The following is a 6,134-nucleotide window of genomic DNA, read 5'->3' as shown; positions in this document are numbered from 1 at the left end:
GGGTCAATGTACCAGCAGATTCATCGAGCAGTGGCTGGGCATCAGTGCACTTGTGTCGCCCCCAGGAGTACGGTCGCCACAGTGGCATTACCTTCCTCCTAGGGAGTGTGATGTCATGCTTGGGAGCAACGAAGGATCTCTCTAGCAGGTTAACTGATTGGGCGGCGTTATTCCCACGAGTCATGACCCTCCAAACAGCGTTCATGAAGGCAAAGTGTTTGTTTTACGTGGGCAGTATGGTTGCAAAGCTGAACCTTAAAGGAATGTCCAGAAGGGCACCACCAGGAGTGGAGCCTACGGTTTAATTCGACTCCACCTGGGAAACCTCAACCATGCAAGCTACAGAAAAGATGCACAGATTGCAAGCTTAATTCCGTTAACGAACGAGACTCTGTCATGCCCCGCGGTCCGAGACCGGCTTACTAGAGGGACACGTGAGGCTCTGGCACATGAGATTGGCCAATAACTGGTGTGTCATGCCCTTACATGTCCATGGCTGCATGTGCGCTACACTGAAAAGGCCATTGTTTGTCGCTTACAGGTGAAGATAACCCGCTGAACAACGTTAGTGATGGGGATCTGTGATTACAATTATTACCCGCGAACACTGATTTCCCAGTAAGTGCAGGTCAACCGCAGTTCCGGAATTAGGCCTAACCGTCATTCCTGAAAAAATGAAAAACTTACGTGTGCAAACCACAGGTGCTGTAGCTTGCTTAACAGCTCGCCAGCCGTTCTCAGGCCCAGTATGGATTACACGTGATTGCACAAAGGTGAGAAAGGGTAGCGTATCCCCGGATAACATGTATGGATAGCGTACACATTCAAAATATATGTCTATACATCAGGAGGCAGGCTCAGACGGTGTTAGGCCCAGTATGCCTTGCAGGTGATTGCACAAAGGTGAGAAAGGGTACCGTATCCCCGGATAACATGTATGGATAGCGTACACATTCAAAATATATGTCTATACATCAGGAGGCAGGCTCAGACGGTGTTAGGCCCAGTATGGCTTGCAGGTGATTGCACAAAGGTGAGAAAGGGTACCGTATCCCCGGATAACATGTATGGATAGCGAACACATTCAAAATATATGTCTATACATCAGGAGGCAGGCTCAGACGGTGTTAGGCCCAGTATGGCTTGCAGGTGATTGCACAAAGGTGAGAAAGGGTACCGTATCCCGGGATAACATGTATGGATAGCGTACACATTCAAAATATATGTCTATACATCAGGAGGCAGGCTCAGACGGTGTCAGGCACAGTATGGATTTGACGGCCCAGATTACACAGCGGAGGAGCAGGGAGAGGTAAAGATTGCAAATGCTGGGGCCCTGCCCAAGCAAGGGGGGCCCACTCGTGGGCGTCGGTACTGGCACTGGGCCCCTCATAGTACAGCGGTGTGTCTGACGGCGGGTGTGCACCACCACCGTCAGAGACACTTGATTGCACTATGAGGGACCCTGTGCCAGTGCCCGCGCCCAAGAGTCGGCCTACCCACCTGTCCAGGGCAACGGCACTTGCACGGTGTCGTGCGCTAGGTGGTGACCCCGGCCATGGGGGGGAGGCAGCACAGTTAGGGAGTTTTAGAAAGTGGCATATGTTGATGTTGGACATTCAGCTGATGCAAAAGGCGAAATAGGTGAAGTCCCAGGAAGAGGTGGACCAAAGCAAGCCATTTTTCTGTCACCTTATGTGTCATCAGGGGAAGGTGGGACAAAATCCTTGGAAACCCATGCATGGTTCATTTTAATGAAGGTTAGATCATCCACATTTTGGGTTGACAGACGGGTCCTTTTTTCTGTCAGGATTGATCCAGCTGCACTGAAGACTCTTTCCGATAGCACACTTGCAGCTGGGCAAGCGAGCTCCTGTAAGGCATATTGGGCCAATTCAGGCCAGGTGTCCAGTTTAGCGGCCCAATAGTCAAAGGGGAATGACCTGTGTGGGAGAACATCGATATGGGAGGAAAAGTAGTTTGTAACCATAGTTGACAACTGCTGTCTCCTGTCACTTTCCATCGATGCAGTATTACCAGTTGTGTAAGCGGTATTTGAAAAATCAGTCCACAACATGGTCATGAAACCCGTCTCCAACGCCACTTCTGCTGTGTGCACCACGAACACCTCTGCCAAGCTGCCCCCGGCCCGTACGGCTCGTGTGAGAACCATCACCGCTGCTGTGTGCTGGGAATGCCTCAAGCAACCGATTTACCAGAGTTGCTTGTTTATTAGCCAATATTAGGTCAAGGTTCTCCTGTGGCATGATGTTTTGTAATTTGCCTTTATAGCGTGGATCCAGGATGCTGGCCAACCAGTAGTCGTCATTGTTCATCATTTTGGCAATGCGGGGGTCCCTTTTTAGGATCTGCAAGGCATAATCTGACATGTGGGCCAATGTTCCCGGTGTTAATGATGCACTGCGAGTGCTGGTTGGAGGAGCACTTTCTGGCAAATCCACATCCCTCCAGTCACGCACAAACCCTGTACCAGACCTTGCCATGCCAACATTTTCACTTGCCCCACGAGATGCATCCTCCTCCCCTAAGTAATCATCCCCATCATCCTCCTCCTCCTCCTCTTCTTCCTCCACCTCGTCCAGGAGAGGTCCCTGAGCAGACAATGGCTGAATGTCATCAAGGATTCCCTCCTCCTCATCAACATTGGCTGCAGACGCCTGCTCCTTAAGGTGCGTCAAAGTTTGCATGAGCAGATGCATAAGTGGGAAGCTCATGCTTAGGATGGCGTCGTCTGCGCTTACCAGCCGTGTGCATTCCTCAAAACACTGAAGGACTTTACAGAGGTCTTTCAGCTTCGACCACTGCACCCCTGTCAACTCCATGTCTGCTCTCAAAGTGCCTGGCCGTGTATCCTCCCACAAATGCATTATGGCCTGCCTCTGCTCGCACAGCCGCTCCACCATGTGCAGGGTGGATAATGAGGCGGTGGTTGGGAAGGTGGAGCAATCGCTGCAGCTTCTGCATACGAACGGAGTGTACAGGCGACCGGCGGATGTGCGCGCACAGTCTTCGCACCTTCTGGAGCAGGGCTGTTAACTCTGGATAATTTTTGAGGAAGCACTGCACCACCATGTTCAAGGTGTGAGCCAAGCAAGGTATGTGGCTGAGTTTTGAAAGGGCTATGTCTGCCACAAAATTACGGCCGTTATCACTAACTACCTTGCCTGCCTCAAGATGTACACTGCCCAGCCATGACTCAGTTTGTCGCTGAAAGTACTCGGCCAGCACCTCGGCGGTGTGTCTGTCGCCCAAACACATCATCTGCAACACAGCCTGCTGACGCTTTCCACTAGCTGCTCGATAGGGGGACACATCGTGTGCAACAGTGGCAGCTGCAGATGGAGTGCTCGTACGACTGCGCTCTGTGGACGAGCTTTCGCTTTTGGAGGAGGAGGAGGGTCGAACGCCTACAGCCAACTGTTTCCTATACCGTGGGCTAGGCAGCACTGTCCCACCACCGCTGTCCCCTGTGGACCCTGCATCCACCACATTAACCCAGTGCGCAGTGATGGACACGTAATGGCCCTGGCCATGCCGACTGGACCATGCATCAGTTGTGAGGTGCACCTTTCCGCTCACTGACTGCTTGAGTGCATGGACAATGCGGTCTTTCACATGATGGTGGAGGGCTGGGATGGCTTTGCGAGAGAAGAAGTGGCGACTGGGTAGGTCATAGCGTGGTACTGCATAGGCCATGAGTTCGCAGAAAGCTGTGCTTTCCACCAACCGAAAGGGCATCATCTCAAACGAGATTAGTTTGGCAATGTGGGCGTTCAAACCCAGTGTACGCGGATGAGAGACTGAGTACTTTCTTGACCTACTCATAGTGTCTGGGAGGGTGAGCTGGACTTGAGAGCTGCATATGGTGGAAGTAGCGGTGGACAGGGCGGACAGAGAGGGTTGATGATGGTGATGGAGTTGGTGTTCTTTCTGATGGCCTAGAATCAGTCTTTCGTTGGTATAACAGTGGGATTCCCTGACTGCTGTGGCCTTGCAACGACACCTCAACATTTGCTGCTGTGCTAACCGGTGGGCTTACAGTGGGGGAAACAATGTGGCGTTGCTGACTACCTTGGTTGTGATCAGTTGCACATGTGGCACTTGAGGTTTGGTGTTGTGTCCACGCTTGCAAGTGCATGCTGGTTAAATGTCTAAGCATGCAACTGGTATTCAAATTTTTCAGATTTTTCCCTCGGCTAAAGGTCTTTGCGCACTTCTTACAGATAACCTTGGCCTGATCATGAGGATTTTGTTCAAAAAAGTGCCACACTGCACTCTTCCTACTTTGGCAGACATTTTGCGGCCTAGCACGCTGTGATCTTTTGACCCTCTGGACAAGCTGTCTAGCAACTCTTTTGATGTTTGGAACCTGTCTTTGGAGTGCTCCGGGCCTGCCAGATAACAGCTGTTGCGATGTCGATGTCTGCTGTGGATGCTCCTCATCTGAGCTATTGGAAGCAGCACCCTCTTCCCCCAATGGATGCCAATCTGGGTCAACAACTGGGTCATCCATCACCTCTTCTTCAATGTCATGTGCACCTTCCTCTGTGTCACCGTGTATGGTGATATAGTGTGCGGGAAGGGGCACCAGAGTCTCATCAGGGTCAGAATCTGGCTCTGTACACTGCGAGGACAATGTAGTGCTCTGAGTGAATGTACCAGCAGAATCATCCATCAGCGGCTGTGCATCAGTGCACTCCATGTCAGATTCATCTTGGCCTGGGTAATTCACCATTTCACTTGATAATCCAGGCATGGTATGTGAAAACAGCTCCATGGAGTAATCAGTAGTATGGCCTGCGTCATCCTTCAATCTTGGTTGGGGTGAAGGACACAAGGAAAGGTGTGGTTCATGAACATGAGCCTCCAATGACGACTCAGTACTTTTACTTTTTACAACTGAAGAAGAGGAGGCGATAGAGCTGGAGGCTGAGTCAGCAATGTAAGACAAAACTTTTTCCTGATGCTCTGGCTTTAAAAGCGGTTTGCCAACTCCTAGAAAACTAAGCGTTCAAGGCCTTATGTAGCCAGACGATGACGCAGGCTCAACACCTCCTGCATTCGGTCCTATTTTGCTCTTGCCACTACCATCAGATCCATCACCAACACCATCATTACCAGCTGCCAACCCCCGCCCAATTCCATGGCCTCTTCCACCAGACTTCCTCATTTTTGGTAGAAATGTAGACAAAATCCAACAAACTATAAAGTAATGTAAAACAAGGTGTCTATAGGACGGGAGATTTTGAATTTCTGCAGACACATGTGGACACTGGACACTTTTGGATTGTGTGAGGCCCACTGAATATCTGAGCACTCTGTCACAGGCTCGATGGCAGAGCTGTGACCAAAGTGACTAGAGGATAAGGGAGATTTTTAATTTCTGCACACACTTGTGGACACTGGACACTTATGGATTGTGTGAGGCCCACTGAATATCTGAGCGCTCTGTCACAGGCTCGATGGCAGAGCTGTGACCAAAGTCACTAGAGGATAAGGGAGATTTTTAATTTCTGCACACACTTGTGGACACTGGACACTTATGGTTTGTGTGAGGCCCACTGAATATCTGAGCGCTCTGTCACAGGCTCGATGGCAGAGCTGTGACCAAAGTCACTAGAGGATAAGGGAGATTTTGAATTTGTGCACACACTTGTGGACACTTATGGATTGTGTGAGGCCCACTGAATATCTGAGCGCTCTGTCACAGGCTCGATGGCAGAGCTGTGACTAAAGTCACTAGAGGATAAGGGAGATTTTTAATTTCTGCACACACTTGTGGACACTGGACACTTATGGATTGTGTGAGGCCCACTGAATATCTGAGCGCTCTGTCACAGGCTCGATGGCAGAGCTGTGACCAAAGTCACTAGAGGATAAGGGAGATTTTGAATTTGTGCACACACTTGTGGACACTGGACACTTATGGATTGTGTGAGGCCCACTGAATATCTGAGCGCTCTGTCACAGGCTCGATGGCAGAGCTGTGACCAAAGTCACTAGAGGATAAGGGAGATTTTGAATTTGTGCACACACTTGTGGACACTTATGGATTGTGTGAGGCCCACTGAATATCTGAGCGCTCTGTCACAGGCTCGATGGCAGAGCTGTGA

This window comes from Dendrobates tinctorius, unplaced genomic scaffold, assembly GCF_039654945.1.
Source record: "Dendrobates tinctorius isolate UK_male_01 unplaced genomic scaffold, ASM3965494v1 ptg000060l, whole genome shotgun sequence".
NCBI lineage: Eukaryota > Metazoa > Chordata > Amphibia > Anura > Dendrobatidae > Dendrobates > Dendrobates tinctorius.
This window is presented reverse-complemented; position numbering follows the sequence as displayed.